Below are 15,359 nucleotides of genomic sequence, written 5' to 3' on the forward strand. Positions count from 1 at the left end.
TATAATTAAGTCTTTTATACTTAATTATAATTAAGTCTTTTAATTAAGAACAACACAATCAAAAGAATTTCAGGATAAATGAAGAAATTCCACATACAATCTATATAGTACAGTGTGGTGGGTATTGTGTTCCCTGAAATATTGTGTGTTCCCCGAAATAAACATATCTGGGGTCAGAGAACAGACAGCCACTAGAACAGAGCCAGAAATGGTGGCTAGAAAATGGGAAGAGTAAGCCATAACAGAAGATGGGCGGTGGTGGTACACACCTTTAATCCCAGCACTTGGGAGGCAGAGCTGGCTGGATCTTTGAGTTCAAGGCCACTTTAGAAACAGCTAAGCATGGTGACCCATGCCTTTAATCCCAGAAACACAACCTTTAATCCCAGGGAGTGGGGGCAGAAAGAGAAAAGTATATAAGGCGTGAGGACCAGGAATTAGGGGAGAAAAAAGCACGTAGTGAGTAAAGCATTCGGCTGGTTAAGCATTCAGGCTTTTGAGCACAGTTCAGCTGAGAGCCATTGGGATGAGGATTCAGAAGCTTGCAGTCTGAGGAAACAAGACCAGCTGAGGAACTGGTGAGGTGAGAAAACTGTGGCTTGTTCTGCTTCTCTGATCTTCCAGCAATCACCCCAATAACTGGCCTCGGGTTTGGTTTTATTAATAAGACTCTTTAAGATTCATGTTACAGTACAGTTTCAATCTTTCTTTATAAAGTTACCACTCAAAAAAATGTTCTTTCCATGTTGAGGCCTTAGGATAATAAAGTAGAGATGACCAGTCTAGATCCTACCTGGATTCACATCACATAGCATTTGAAGGATTCAATCAGCAGCATATTGAGAACTTCAGGAGGACCTGCTGTCCTAAAGGAATGAATGTCATGAAGGACATTCAGGTTATCTGATTTTGTTCTAGATACAGTTTTTGGGACCATGTTCTTGTATACATTATTCTTTTCACAAGCTTTTAAAATTCTTAGATTTCCTTTATTTCACTGTATAAGTGTCTTGCCTACATGAATATATTTGCATTGCATGTGTGCAGTGCCTTTGTAGTCAGATGAGGGTGTTAGATCTCCTGGGACTGGAGTTATAGATGTTTGTGAGCTGCTGGGAAATGGATCAGGTTCTCTGCAAGAGCAACAAGTACTCTTAACTACTGAGTCTTCTTTCTAGCTCAAAGTTTGGTTTTTGTTTTTAAATATTAAAATGCTACAGAAGTTGTAGGACCCAAGTAAAGTTTGACAAGACTGGAATTCCAGAAAGTCTGTTCTTTTACTCATCAATCACCTCTAAGCAGCAATTCAATCTCCTGTTTTGTCATTCCTTAAACATTACAAGGTGCTAAAACTGGGAATGTCACCACCTGTTCTTACTTCTTTTTCATATTTGCTACAGGTAAAAAGTGAGAGGGTTGGAAGACAAATACACATTGAAAATATAACCTTTTGTAAGGTTATTCAGGGGCAAGTCATTTCAATTGAAGTAAAGACAGCTTGAGATTTAAAGATTGGGGAAAATTTTTAATTTTTAAACTCAGTAGAAACATTTGCTATTTAATCTTAAGTCTATTTTTAAGAATTACTATATCTTATTATTAATTGATTGATTTAGTGTTTATATTGTGTATAGGTGGGTTTTTGCACAAGTGTAAAGGTCAGCGGACAACTTGCAGGAGTCAGTTCTCTCCTTCCACCATGTGGTCTCTGAGGACCAAACTCACTTCACAGTAAGATAAGAGCCTTTACTAGCTAAGCCATCTCACCAGGCTGGTTTTAAGAATTAAAAGTGAATGACATGTTGCTGGTGAATATTGTGTAATTTGTACATTAAAACTAGTGACAAGTGCTGAGGTACAAACTGGGACCTTCAGGCAAAATCTTAACCAACAGATAGCATTTCTTTGCTTTTCTGACCCCACTGCAAAGTGTTTCTTTTGTGAGGGCAGGGTGAATCTTCTGTTGTTAACTAATCTCTATTTTATTTTTAGTCCGTATATTGGACAGTACTCTCTAAAAGTGAAATATGAACCACATATGTAAGCACAACCTTTGTAGTAGCCACATTAAGAAATAAATTAAAATCAAATCAAACTGATAATGAGTGAAGTTAATTTTAATAGTCTAATTAATTAAATCTAAGCTATAAACTTTTCTAGCTTCATCCATTTGCCTCCAAATTTCTTGATGTTGCTTGTAGTGGATAGCCATCCCAGCATTGGCCTGGAAGTTCCAACCCCCATTGAGGCTTCGGTAATGATCACGCCCACAAGGCGGGGTGGAGGAGGGAGCAGAAGACCAAGGATCAAGAGGAGGTCTCTCTCTTGGTTCTGGGACCCTGGACACTGGAGGGAGACCAAGCAGAGTTCTCCAGAGAACACCGCCGGACTATGCTATACCTTTGCCAGACCCTGCAACCTGCCCCTTCATTTGTAAGTTACCCCACAAAATAAACCTCCCTTTTAACTACGTGGAGTTTCACCAATAGTTGCTGTTTTTAACAGCTGAGTAATACTCCATTTTGTAAATGTATCACATTTTCTTTATTTATTCTTCAGTTGAGTGACATCTAGTTGTTTCCAGTTTCTGGCTTATTATGAATAAAGCTTCTATGAACATAGTTGTGTAAGTTTCCTTGTGGTATGGTGGGTTGTCCTCTGGGTATATATGCTCAGGAATGGTATGTATGGGTCTTGAGGTCATCCTCAATGAGGTAACCCAGATCCAGAAGACAAACATGATATTAGCTGTAAAGTAAAGGAGAAACATGCTACAACCTGCAGGCCCAGAGAAGCTAAGTAACAAAGAGGGCTCAAGGCGGGAGGTGTGTATGTGTGGAGGGAGGATAGGGGAAGTGATGTATGAATTGCACTATGAAGGAGACATAGAATGGACATTGCCAGTGGATGGGGTAGGGACTTGGGAGGGGGAATAGGGATGGGAACAGGAAGGATCAGGTAGGGGTAGGGAGAGGAGTGGGGGAGAGATTTAAGAGAGAAAACTGGAATCTAGGAGCATCTCTGGGATAAGCTAGAAACCTAGAGCAATGGAAACTCCCAGGAATCTATGAGGGTGACCCCAGCTAAGACTCCTAGCAATAGGAGGTAGGGAACCTGAACCAGCCATCTCCTGTAACCAGGCAAGACTTCCAATGGAGGGACTGGGACACCAACTCAGCCACAAACCCTTAGACCTACAATTTGTCCTGCCTACATGATGTGTTGGGGTAAAGATGGTGCAGAAATTGTGAGAGTGACCACCTAATGACTGGCATAGTGTGAGACCTATATACCCTGAGAGGGAGTCCCCCATTGAGGGCTAGGACTTGGAGGATGGATAGCCTACAGACCTAGGACAGAACCAAACACAAATGGTAAAAAAAAAAAAAAAGTCAATGAAATGTTTCCTAATGATATTCTGATATACTCATAGATCGATGCCTAGTCCAACTGTCATCAGAGAGGCTTCACCTAGCAACTGATAGAAACTGATGTAGAGACCCACAGCTAACCATTTGGTAGAACTCTGGGAATCCTGTGGAAGAAGGGGAGGAAAGGTTGTAGGGCCAAGTGGTACAAAGGACACCATAAGAAAAACCCAAAACCAACTAACCTGGGTTCATAGGGGCCCACAGAGACTGAACCAACAACCAGGGAATCTGCATGAGACTGACCTAGGCCCTCTGCACATGTGTGACAGTGAGTAACTTGGTCTTCTTGTGGGACTCCTAACAGTGAGAACAGGGCCTGTCTCTGACTCTGTTGTTGGCTTTTGAGACTTATTCTTCCTACTGGATTGCCTCATTCAGCCTTAATAGAAGAGAAGGTGCCTAATCTCACTGTAACTTGATACACCATGGCTGGTTGATATCCATAAGATGTTCATCTCTATCTGAAGAGAAGCAGAGAAGGAGGAGTGGAAGGGGTGGAGGAAAGGTGGGGAGCAGAGGGGAGGCACAGGAACTAGCAAGAGGGGAGGGAGGGGAAACTGGTTGGGATGTAAAAATAAACAAATAAACAAAAAAATCTATTCTCAATAGAAAGGGAAAAAAGAAAAAATCTAAGCTATTACTAGATAGTTTGCATCTCATTGCATCATTTTGTCAAAGAGTGATATATAACTTTTGTTTCCAGCACATCTCACTTGAGACTAGCCATGATCAAATGCTCTCTATACTTGAGATAGCTGCTGCTGTAAACAACAGCAGAGCTTGGCTCACAGACATCCATGCAGGCTCCATGAATACTTGAGCAAAGTCCCTGCTTCAGTATCATTCAAGGCTTACTCACAATGCAAAAGTCAGGCGCCACCTAGACCCACTGAATCAGAAACAGTGGGTGGGGCAAACAGGTGATTTTGATACATACTAATAATTGAAAAACACTATAGTATAGACATCTAAGTTTCCAAATATAGCATTGCTGCCAATAATAATGATTAATAGGCAAACTCAAGTCCAATGAATAACAAAATTGCCTCAGGTAGAATGTTTTCATCTGACCTTTGGATGGGTTAAAAAATGACAGCAGGAGAAGCTGCTATGTACAGCTTAAGAATTACTCATTACATTCTGTATTTCTTTCATACATTCAGGAATTGTGGAATCCACATATGCCCAGCAGAATGTTATCTGATAAAATATCTTTTTCACGTATTCCCATCTATTTTACAATGCCTTTACTTTGAGTGAGATTGTGTACCACTTCCACAACACACTTAAAATTACCCTAGAACTTCTCAATCTACCTGAGACACAATGACTCCAATGAGTCCAAGTTGTTAAGGCCACGGGGTGCACAGAGATGGCATCCACAACATTTAGATCCAGGTTATGTTTATTTCTTATGGCATGGAGCTGGGATTTCAGTCACCTGTGACTCATTGTCTTTATCTGGAAAGTGAAGGATAAGGATAAAGCTGTAAGTATATGTTTACTCTGGCTTGGAAGACTGGTGGAAACATTAAATATGATGGCATGTGGGGAGATCCTATGAGATCACAGAGCTTTTGGACTTTGGTTGATGTAAATGATTAATTGCCTCTACTGCAAGCAAATTTGGTAAAGATAGATTACAATACATCGTGTGCTAGAAGTAAAAGAAACTAAAATATAAACAAGGGGTAAAACAGTGGGTGGGGAACTGAAAGGCATCAATAAAACACTGCCTAATTGGACAGGTTTTCCAGCTTCACTAAATCCTTTTGAATTTTATGCAAATTAAAGTGAAATAATGCCATTAACTGTAATAAACCTTGTTCCTTACTGTGATGTGTCCTTCCTTCTCTTTTCTATGTTCAGCTTTTTTCACTTTCTAACTAAACAGCCTGTGATAAGAGCTAAGAATACTGAGCTGATAAAAAGTAAAGAACTGATTGCCAACAGAAAAATAAGAGTTACTGGTAAGTGCTGCTTCCTACAAAAATTTCACTAGTAATAAACAATTTACCACATGTCACTCATCAGGTCTGAAATTAAAATATATTACCAGGATTTGCATATACTCTTAGGAGTTAAAAATATGTTCATACCAAGAGATTTGCAATAATGTACTATTTTTGTCTTCTGGATAGTTTTTCTTCTACACAATGTAAAATAAGATAAAGATAAAATGCATTGCTTGGTTTATCAATTGGAAAGAGCATGTCTGCCTAAAAGAACTTCATAGTGTGGTGGTATATAGTTCACACAGCACTAAATACTTAAGGATCAAGAGAAGATGTTTCATGTCCTATGTACACCAAGACTACCATTTCCTCTTGTTTTAAACTTTGTCATAGCAAATTCTCATTTTATCACTGCTAATTCACCAATGGGTTTCTACTTTTATTGCCAGCAACAAAAGATCAGTTCCTGAACTTGACTCCGACAGCAAGCTTATTTGTGCTTTCCTTTATTCCTGAAATATTAACACTCTCTTGTTTTTCCAGCTGGCTCAACCAACACTCCTCAGAGATACAGCTTTCAATACCAAAGCAATTATGCTTGGTTAGGGGCCCTCCAACAGGAAATAGAACACCATTTTCCTTGAGTCAACAGACATTTCAAAACAATAAACTGGTAGGCTAGAAATATCTGACACTCTAGTTTTTACAAACATTTATTCAGCTCAGTTTCTTTGCAATCTGCAATTGCTCACTTCCAGCTAAATATCATGGCAGTTTAGAATCATCTATTTGTTTTTCTCCCCAATTAATTTTGATTTTTATTGCCTGTAAGATGGGTAAAATTTACAAATCAAATTAAGAGGGTGAGAGGAAATGATCATTTCAGACCTTCCTGTAGGGAAATGTTTACAAAGACTTATCTGTATGCAGAAAGCTCCCAAAGCACTTAAAAGTTTATACCCAGATCATTAGCTATTCTTTAGACTTCCTAGTGGAAGAGCTCCTAATCTTTGCCCTTCATATAAAAGAAGACAGATCATCCTTGAAATGACTAGCCATGGTATTTGGAGAATGGTCAATTTTATTCTGCCAGCTACCTGACTTCAGCATAAAGTGATGTACAGGGATCTAATCAAGCTTATTTACTTTATTCTTCTGTGAACTTCTGCAAGAATCAGATTCAGACAAAAATCTCCAAGAAATAGTTAATAGGAATAGTGGATTCCTATTAGTAGAACATATATTATTTATGATTAAATGAATATGTACTATATCCCAAGTAATGTGAGCCCTATGAGGAAGACATGGTAACCTCCATACTTCAGGTAAATAAATAAACTCTCCAGCAGGTGCTTTTTTTTTTTTTTTTTTTGCTATTTTAGGGCATTTGGTAACATTGACACATATTACATTTTTACAACAGAGTAAGTTGAAGGAAGAAGGCTGTTAACATTTAGTACTTAGAGGCTAAGGTTAATGTCAATTATTTTATGATTAAGGGAACACCCATGATAAATATGTGTCAAATTGAGAAGCACTGCTTTGGCCCTTATTTTTTCTTCTTTCTTTTATTGAATAAGTTATCTCCAAAGCATATTTTATTAGAATCTTTTACTTCAGTATTGTATCTTCCCAGGAATATTATAAATTCCCCCAAGAGATCAGATCCTTTGGGATAACTCCTCAAAAGTCCAAGATGGAGTTAGGTACTTACAGTAGGAGCTCTGACTGTAGGAACTGACTAAACATCTTTTTATGAAACACTACTAGAAACTACACTCTCAAGGATTCTCTATTCAAACACAGGCAGAGGGACTTGAGTGACTTGTTTGCAGGCACTTCAAGGAGCTTGATTACTCTTGTGTTAGCCCAAGTTCGCCACAAGAATGGAGTGATAGGAGGTCAAATCATGCCCTCTGCTGGCATCATGTCCACAGACACCTGATGGTGTCAGACTCAGGGTCACAGAGGGTCTTGCACCTGTCAGATCTGAATTGCTACTTAATAGTCGCATATAAATTCAGGTTCACATTTACTTTTAAGTTCTTTTCTATTGAATAGCCTGTCGAATATACATGTCAGTAATGGTCTAATTGTAATGAAACTAATTAGAGAAAAATGAGGATAAGAAAAGTTAAGCATACCAAGGAATAAATTGCCTAGTAATTGCTCAAGCAGAGTTTAATAGGTTAGCTTAATTTTCTCTTACTTGCCTGTACTACAGAAAGCTGCTTTTCTGATGTGGTAATGATTTTTCCCCCCAAAGAACATTACTGAAGAAAGCCTTCCAAATAACAGTATCATTAGAATAGACATGTATCATCGTAGTTATAATGGTTTATTTCTTTTAAATCAGCTGAATTTGGAAGAAATTATACACTCCCATCTTTAGCATTAAGAGTTCTGTTCTTGCCGGGTGGTGGTGGCACATGCCTTTAATTCCAGCACTCAGGAGGCAGAGGCACGTGGATCTCTGTGAGTTTGAGGCCATCCTGGTCTACAGAGCAAGTTCCAGGACAGGCTCCAAAGCTACACAGAGAAACCTTGTCTCGAGAAAACAAAAAAGATTTTTGTTCTTTCAGGGTTGGGCCTGTAGCTCAGTTATAAAGCAGTTGCCCAGAATGACTGAGGCCTGACTAGTAGTGAGGAAACCTCTATTCTCTTACTACGGAAAAGTCTCAATTCTTATCAGAAGGCAGCTTCTTGTGTATGCTAGACCCAAATGGGCAACATTTTGGTGAGGTTAAAATCAGGATAAACAACTCTGTAGTTGAAGTTTTCCTGGTCCCACCTGGCTCCTGCAGCCTCGAAATCCCACACCTCTTAGATCCAAGTAAATACACAGAGGCTTATTATATTAGTTAAAACTGCTTGGCCATTATTAGCTCACGCTAACTACTGACTAGCTTTTACACTTAAACTCAGCCCATTTCTGTTCATCTATATGTTGCCACATGTTCTGTGGCTTTACCTGTGTGCCATTACATGCTGCTCCCTGGATGGTGGGCTGACGTCTCCTAACTCAGCCTTCCTCTTCCCAGAATTCTCTTTGTCTGCTTATCCCACCTATACTTCCTGCCTGGCTACTGACCAATCCGTGTTTTATTAAACCAGTGTACAAAAGCATTATCCCACAGCATTTTCTCTTTTCTGTTTAATTAAAAAGGAAGGTTTTAACTTCAACATAGTAAAATTACATATAACAAACAGTTATCAAGCAAGAATTACAGGTACAATATGTAGTCTATTTGTATTTTGTAAAATTAAAGAAAATATTTTACCTGCCCTATATTTGTGAATCTAAGGTGTCATATCTAACTTATCATTTATTATATCTAAGAAAAATTATAACTATCTAATCCTCAATTACATCAAAGACCTCAGAAGGATATAATATTATCTAAGTAAACAGGAAGAGCATTATAAGCAACTTCCAAAAAACCTAGAATGATAGAGACAGCTGTTTGCCTGGACAGTCATCCAAAGTTCTTCAGCAATGTTGGGGCATCTGTCTTCAGGCCATAGGTCTAGAATATCTCAGTCATTTCTCTCTGTGTCCTGTAGAATATCTGGCAGTTTCCTCTGTGAAGCAGGAACCTAAAGGACCATTTTGCCTTTGCAAAGTTCAGTGGGCACCTTCCCATGGGTCCTGCATATGCAGTCAGTACAACATTTTGTCAAGCAGTTCAGGCAAGAACAGTTTCTTGCTCAAATGGCTATTTTTGCCAAGAAGAAGAAAAGCTCCATATGGAGTGTCTTCAATGCCCATCTTTCTCTTTGAAGTAAATTGGTGCTTCCAGGAGTAGATGTGTCTCATTGTCCAGAAAGTCTAATTTTTTAAAACATTTAAAATGCCATATTCTGTAGGTCTTTGAAGTGTTTGAAGACTATCTACCTAATTAAATTATGTCTATGTATACCTATAAAACTTAACATGACTATTAAGTTTGACTATCATAGAAGACTAATTGTTAATCTGTATTTTTTACTTATCCATTACAATTTAAATAAGCTGCACAAATATAATACCTTAAACAAGTATAGAAATATACATACAGTATAACAAAATTAACTTTAAATTTGTATCAATAAACTAAAATCTATACCAATGTAAAACATTTTAAACAAGTTGCTCTTTAAAAGTAGGTTCAAAAATCTACCTTCTTATCCTATCATATCTATATCCTATATTTCCATATCATATCCCCTTTCTTCTTCTTTTAGAAAGATATTGACTATGACCAATAATTATTTGTAATCAACAACCTAAACAAAGACAAACATCCATAATCCATTTTTTTGGGAATGTGGGCATAGTTTTCTAGGCTACTTCCTTCTGATAAAGGGTGTTGTATTCTTATGGGGATCCTGAGAAATTTAAGAATTATGGTCAAGTCCTGACTGAAATAGTCTGTAAGGCTGCAGTGTCTGAGATAGTTGCCTTGAAACCATTCTGGATGTTGGATCATCTGGGCCATGGTATCATCAGAGACCTTTCTGGGGGTCTTGGCTGGTCAAACCTGATCCATCATAACCTGGAACAAATCCTTAGCCTCTAGCTTTCTGTGGAAACAAAAGCAGAGCCTCCTTTCCAAAGCAACATATCCTTACATCTAAATTTTGAAGTCAAGATATCTTTAAAATACATATATTGGTTTAACTTAGCAGCCTTTTCAATCAAATGTTTTCCTGCAGTTAAAAATATCAAGGACAACACAATCAAGATTCTCTGTGTAATATCCATCTTTTTGTGGCTTATTTTTTATATTACCTTTACTGTCTCTTTAAAGACTTTATTTTTTAAAACTTTCTATTTCTTTATATAACTGTCTATATTTCTTTTCTTCTCTCTTTTAAGCCTACATACATTTTTACACACATTGTAAACTGTTTAGGGTTTATCTCATCTGCATTTGTCTTATTCTGAATCTATAATCCCTTTCTGTCCAGGAGAGACTTGAAACTGCTAAACTTCATTTTTAGGACTGAAGTGGCAGCCTTGGCTGCTGACTCTGACCATTTCAGCTTTTCAACATGGTGGAGGTAATTCACCGCCAGCTCTGGGAGCCATGCTGTCAGCCAACTCTGGAAGGCAGTGGGTCTATGCTTCTATCAAAGCAGCCTGTTGCCCAGAAACCTCTTTTTTTTCTGTACTAGCAAAAGCTAAATCTGCCAAGCAGTGGTTTGTGTGACTTGAAGACACCACTGTATATAGCAGTGGGAATCTGCCATGTTGGGCTCAAGGCCGTATGCTGCAGCATCTCACCGCCCTCATGTGTTCTTAACTTTTGAGTCAAAATTAGATAATGTATTTAAAATAATTTCTTCAACATATAGGATATTATATACATTCAGTATGGATAGACTAGACAAGAATACAAGCAAGTTTAGTAAATGGCTGGCATGGAAAGCCAATATATACATTAAAATAGATGGTAATAGCCATTAAGCATTTAGAATCTTTTTATTTTAAAGCAGGGTATCATGTAGCACAGACTGGCTTTGAACTTGTTATGTAGCTGAGGACAACCTTGACTTTTTGATCCTTCTGCCTTTATCTCCTGAGTGATGGGATTACAAGTGTGTACAGCACACGTGTTGGGTGATGCTTGGATTGAGCTCAGAGCTCTGTTCACTCAAGAATACTACCACTGTATCAAATCCCTAGCACCAGCATTAAGAACATTACAAGAGAATATTGATTTAGCTGATGTAGGCTATTGGTTGCCATATCATAGGAAACAAAACAGCCATAATAAGCATGACAGTCATCCTGCTACAATCTGTCATTAATCATCTGATAGACCAAGAATTTACTTTCTAGCCTTAGTTTCTTCTGTTTGAAGTGGGATAAAAACCAACTGTGTACTGTGAGCATGAGCGTTAAATAAAATGTGGGGAGAAAGTTTGCTACATATTAAATATACAACAAATGTTATTGATTGTAACTGTCATTATATTTACATTCTCAATATATTTTCATATGTCCTCATACATATACTAAGTTATCCAATATAATTTTATCTTTTATGTGCAATTTACAGTACTACATATGGCCAATATATTGATTGAAATTATATTAAAAGCTTTTAATCAGATTATGTGCTGATATAATCTGCTATTAATTACTTAAAGCAAATTATAAAATCAATTTTTAAGAAATTAAAGAAGAAACATTTAAAGTATAGATATTTGTAAGATCAAGTGAAAGGAACAAAACCAAATCATTACCCACCTTTGGTGGGTGAATCAACTTAAACTAATTAAATTAAAATTGTTTTCTTAGAAATACAATATGCAGAGTACAAAACTTCCCTTGCCTACACCTACTCTAGTATTTTTGCAGGATGTTTGTTTATAATGTATGAATATGTGTCATTATGATTGGTTTAATAAAAAAAATGAATGGCTAATAGCTACACAGGAGAGGATGGGCAGGATTTCCAGGGAGAGAGAGGAAGTCTGGGAAGAAGAAAGGAGGAGAGACCACAGGGAGACACTGAAGAAGTCCAACATATGGTACAGTGGAGAGGAAACAAAGCCATGTGGCAGAATGTAGATTAAAATAAAAAACAGGTTAATTTAAGTTATAAGAACTACTTGGTAAAAAGCCTAAGCTAAGGCCAAGCTTTCATGGTTAATAACAAGTCTCCATGTCATTATTTGTGAACTGATGGCTCAAAGAAAAGTCTGGCTACAAGTATTTCTAGCTCTTCATTGAATTTCTCACTTAACATGTAGAAGTTGCTAATTTTATAAATAATTTATTTAACTTTATTTTATGTACATTATTGCTGAGTTAAATCTCCTGGAACTAGAGTTACAGAAAGTTATGAGCTACCATGTAGGTGTTGGGAATTGAACCCAGGTCCTCTGGAATAGCAGCTGGTGCTCCTAGCCCCTGAGCCATCTCTCCAACCCCAAAATATTTAATATTTCAGAGGTTGCACTTTCTAATAATCATATAATACTATATTTTCCTGCTAGCATTATTTTGACCTTATTGCTGCATAAAATAATGCAAAAACAAACTAAGCTAAATATCTTTATACGAGGGCAGGCAGATATGTGAGGTTCAATACAATTTTGTGAGAATAATACAATATGCAGATCATTTTGGACATCTTGGTATGACAAACTTCAATTTACATACACAAAATATGTTTTGGAAACCAGTCTATCCCAGCAGTCATAGTTGTGCATAAAAAGCATTTTCAGCTTTAATTATGCCCTAGATATGTAATGCTTTCTTTATGTTATACCCAATGCAAAAATGCTTATAAAAAAACTAATCTGCAGCTTATGCCATGTTGACTTGGGCTTATTGAGTAGGTTTATTTTGATACAGAGCAGAAAGTCAAACTTATTGTTTTCATCTTCAGAGAAGTATGGGGATCAATGTATGCCCTTTATTGGTAAAAACAGATATAGTATTATTGATGCTGTTTTGGCTATCCAAGCAAAGACTCCTTTAGTATTTAAAGTATGTAGTTGAACTGCTATTCTTTAAGTCTTTTGCTTCTCTTGAAAAAATGTAAATCAGAGATTCTTGACATTTAATTTGTAATGAATCCTAGAAAATTGGAGCTCAAGGAGTCTTATATTCAAATACTTACAGTATCTGGAAATAATGGAAATGTAAAAGTGTGCATGGTGGTGAAGGGAAGGCCACGCTCATTTATGAAGGGAGCCAAAGAATTCATGTGTTAGCTATTGCCAATCTGATTTTTAAAACAAGATGGAATTACATTTTTTTAAAAAAAGATTTATTTATTTATTATATATACAGCATGTATGACTGAAGGCCAGAAGAGGGCACCAGACCTCGTTACAGATGGTTGCTTGGAATTGAACTCAGGACCTCTGGAAGACCAGTCAGTGCTCTTAACCTCTGAGCCATCTCTCCAGCCCTGGAATTATGTATTTTATGCGACATATCTTTTTTTGGAAATATTTTTACTAGTGCAAATGATAGCAAACAAACACTGTAGAACTAAACAGAACTCTTCTGCAATTGGATTTGTTTCTAGGGTTGCCAACTTGCTATTTCTGGCCAAATTCAATCATATAATTTTACATTTGAGAAAACAAATTTGAAGCTTTAGAAAGATGCTACATACACCTTTCAAACATTTTCACGTAACAAATACTTGTGGTAAATACTATATAGCCTTGTTTTAATTTCTACATTCAACATTAATCCTTGTCCATGGTTTGGAGGTTGTGGGAAAAACACATGCAGAGCTGGGGAGTGCTCTGAGAAAGCCAGACTACTCTGTTGGTGTCTGAGATGAGCTTAGCCCTGTCAGAAACCACTTCAGATGACAGCCTGAGGCTCATTCTACCACCATTTCTTCTGTTGTTCCTGTCAGCCATTTATTTTTCATTTCTACTTTTCCTATACTGTCAAAGATGCTGTGTGTGTCTTCAAGTTACATTTCACTAAAGTGAAATCATCTAGGGGGGCAGGTGCAGGAAAAAATATGATAGTTGGGCATGTGCACTTGTTATTTGTTCAATTAATGTCATTTGGTTTTCATAGGTCATTAGTAGTGAAGGAAACTATTGTTATATGTTGATGAGAATGGATAAGTTTAAAATATTTTAATAACTTTGAAAATCTTACTTTTGAGTGTTTTATTGTCATATATCCTAAGCTGAACTTCATGACCCTGCTATGGAATTGTCTGCAATTTACTCCACAAGACTACATTTGTGGTTTTGGTAAAAATATATTTCCTTCAGGTTTTGGAAAACAGATGAACAGAAAAATATATAAGGAGAACTTACTGGCTTTTAATTAAGTAGATGAATTGAACAAGGACTTACATGAGATTAATTATCAATGAATAAGCTGTGTTTTTGATTTCTAGTAACAGTTGGCTAGCATATACATTGTTTGTATATCTAGTCCTAATAAAACAATCTGAACAAGTCACTTGACTTTTAGGCTTTGATGGAGAAAAAGTAGCCTAATTTTCATAAGCACATTCCAAGTTTTATAAAAAGATAACATTATATTTTTGCTTAATTAGCTGGAATAACATAGTTCCTAATATTTTGACTTATACCTTGGATAAGAATTGTAGGGAGCTGTAAATGTGCTAATTTTATGAGATGTACAACCCCAGTTGATATGTCTATAATGCAACACCTACACCTAAAGCTAAGGGACCATAGAATAAAGGATAGAAAGACTGTAAAGAGGCAAAGGACAGGGATGCCTGATGTCAATATCTTCTAGATACAACAGGAAGGCTACACCCATGAGCTCTCAACAATATGGTCACTTAAATAAGACCTACATAATGACATAGGTTGACATGTCAAAGTGGCTAGAGGAAATCTCACAAGGCTCCACCCATAGATGAAGAGCTATAGGCAATCAATGGTTCCAGAGGGAGGGAAATCAGTTTTCTTCAATACCAAGTGGTTAGTGAAGTGGTAGAGCCTGTCCCATGAGACCCAGGTGATCAACTCTAAATACATTGTCGTAGTCTGCCTTCTGTTATAAATACAATGAGGAAAATCAACTTGAGATGGAAAGGGTTTATTACATCTTACAAGTTAGAGTTCATCATGAAGGGAAGCTATGGCATGCACTCAGAACAGGAACTCAGAAGCAGAAAGAACCATGCAAAAGACCACATATTGCTTTGGTCCCCATGTCACGTTCAATCTGCTTTCTTATATAAATTAAAACCACCTGCTCAGGGGTGGTACCAACCACAATAGCCTGAACCCTCCTACATAATCATTAGTGAAGAAGATGCTCCATTGTCTTGCCTATAGGCCAATCTGATGGAGGCAATTCCTCAATTGATATTTCTTGTTCCTAGATGGCTCAAGCTGACAAAGAATCAGTCATTACACACATGTATACATAAGAAACAGTAAAAGGACTCACACACACAAACACACACACAGATATATGCATTTATATGTGTGTGCATGTGTATATGTATATTTTTCA

This window comes from Onychomys torridus, chromosome 6 (genome assembly GCF_903995425.1).
Source record: "Onychomys torridus chromosome 6, mOncTor1.1, whole genome shotgun sequence".
Classification (NCBI taxonomy): domain Eukaryota; kingdom Metazoa; phylum Chordata; class Mammalia; order Rodentia; family Cricetidae; genus Onychomys; species Onychomys torridus.